Source organism: Empidonax traillii, unplaced genomic scaffold, assembly GCF_003031625.1.
Source record: "Empidonax traillii isolate 1590-97213 ecotype Southwest subspecies unplaced genomic scaffold, ASM303162v1 scaffold789:size291746, whole genome shotgun sequence".
Classification (NCBI taxonomy): Eukaryota; Metazoa; Chordata; class Aves; order Passeriformes; family Tyrannidae; genus Empidonax; species Empidonax traillii.
Window position 1 is genome coordinate 206468 of NW_020955982.1, and position 2526 is coordinate 208993.

Consider the following 2526-nt stretch of genomic DNA (forward strand, 5'->3'; position numbering starts at 1 on the left):
AACCTCGGCCGCCCCGCGCGGGGCGGCCCCGCGGCCGCTCCCCCGCCTCTCCCCGCGCAGCCCGGGCGGGCGAGGCCCCTCCGGCCCGCGGGCCGGCCCTGGTGCGTGTCCCGAGCGGGACTCCGGGCCCGGTGCGGGCCCCGCTCCCCGCCCGGCCGGCCGGGCCGTGCCAGCTGGCACCGCGGCGGGCGGATTCCAGCCGGAGGAGACGCTCCTGTGCCCCTCGTGCAGCCTTGGGCTGCTCCCAAGGGACCAGCTGGGCCGGGCAGGGAGCGGGGCGAGGGCAGGGAGCGGGGGCTGAGGCAGCGCTGACTCCGGTGCTTCTCTTACCGACACTCACTTGATCTCTCCCACCCCTTCCAGGGAAGGGCTCGGCTCTAGTGCCCTGAAAGCAGTCTTTTCCAGAGTTTACGGAGTGTTAAATTTCAGCTCTCCAATCCCATTTATATCGTCCTGGCACTTTGATTCCTTTCTTTTCCCACCAGAGGTAAAATTGCTGGTTGTTTCTGCAGCTGCCCCGTGCCAGAAGTGCCTGTTTGGGGGGGTAATTTGGCACTGGTTGGTTACATTGGTCTGAGAGCCACTTGGGCTCGAAGAATTGTGAGATCTCAAAGTTCGGGTGCTGTAAAATAGCAGAGAAAGTGTGTCTCGGGATACACTTTCATAAAATAAGAATGAAAAGTCACTCCTTGGCCAACCCGGCGGCTTCAATTTCCACAGGCTCACCTGAGCAGGTGTTCCTGTCCCTGGGGCACCATGGGCAGTGTACTGTGCCCCCCAAAAGCTTTGGGACAGCTCACAGAGGCCCAGCTGCCCTTCTGCCATTTCCTCACTGCTGGGTCTTGTTCTGTGTGCAGAGCAGGGCAGGGAATGGTTGAGCTGAAAACTAACCCAGGCAGGGGGGGAACTTGAGCCACAGGCCTCCCTAAATAATTTTACTGCCGTATACGATGCTGCTGTGCGGGGCTGGGGCTGGGGGAGAAGGCAGTGGGGAGCCTGGGCTGCCCTGCCCTGTGGCAGAGTGGACTTTGGCTGCCAGGGCTGCTCGCTGAGCTGTGCCTTTGGGCAGCACAGGCTGTGCCCACGTGGGTCCCAGCAAGCACAGAGGGGCTGCCTGGAAGTGCAGGGGGCTTGGGAAGCCACGGGCACCCTGTGAAATAGGGGCCTGGAGCAGCGCTGGGGGGGGAGCTGGGAAGAGTAGACTTGGCATTTTGGGTCTCCCTGATTAGGAATGTGCCCTCCTCTAGTGTTGTTTGGGACAGGAGAAGGTTAAAGGTGGTACTGGGGAGCTCCTGGCAGAGGGGAGGCTGGTGGAGGTATCAGCCCATCAGTGTCAGGTCCAGGTGGGAGGTTTGGCTGAGCCCCCTGGGTGCAGCAGCTCTCTCAGATGCCGTGACACCGCTGTTCCTTGGTGGAACACGTGCCAAACCACCACCCGAGGACGGTGCTGATGGCAGCAGCTCTTACACTGCCTGGTGGGAGCTCGTGTCATGCTCCCAGGGAGCCCTGGCTGAAATGATCCCCCTTTGGGCCCAGGAAGGAGAAAGAGATGCTGCAAGTTGTGCCAGCTGCCCCGCACAGGAGGTGTGAGCAGTGGAACAGGCTTTTCCGGCCTTTGGGAGAGTCGCTTCCTCTTCCTGTGGAGCGGGAAGACCTGTTCTGGGGTGGGTTAGGGGGCACAGCCTTTGAGCAGGATGATGTGGAGGGCCAGGGACTCCTTGGCGTCTCCACCTCCCCTTACTCATGTCCTCCTAACAGTGACCCAGCAGAGTGTCCCAGTTTCATGTGCTGGCTGTTCCTGCAGTGGATCAAAGGGACAGGAAATGGAGGAAGCTGAAGTTAGACATTCCCTTGGCATGTGGTGGTTGGGACACCTCTGCTCTTACCCAGCTGTTTTAGGGAAATCCCAGGGAAATATGCAGGGTGTGAACAAAATGTGAAGTGAGCAGGAGGGCGAGGAAGTGGTTTTATGGAGTGTGGGATAGATGAGGGAAGGGGCAGTGCTTGGTCACGGCACTGAGGGGGAAGATCAGAGCTTCAGCTTGACCAGCAGCTGCTCAGCTGGAGGCCAGCGAGGGTGGGACTGCCTCAAACTTTGAGGTAACACCCTGGCAGGAATGCCCTGGGTTATTTTCCCAGCTCTGCTAAGGAAAGCGGGCTCTTTCACTGATATCTGTAGGAAGAATCTGTCAAGTCAAAATAATGCCAAACAATATTTAACCCCCCCAACCCCACCACAAAGCCCTGTTTCTGCTGGCAAGGACTGGAAGGAGCCTGTTATCTGGGACTCTCTTCCTAAACCACAAATGTGTCTTACCTGCTCCCAGCTCTTTCAGCGTTGGGTTGCAAATTGTCTGACCCTGTACAAAGTGAATGAGTTGATGTTTGTGATTTGGGGAGGTGGGAGGGAAGCAGCTGGTCCCCGCAGAGATGTCTGAGGGACAGTGCTGGAGACAATTAACCTTCCTGGCCAGAAGAAGGTGAGGGTGAAAGGCCATGAGCCAGTTATGGCCTTGACAGAAGTCC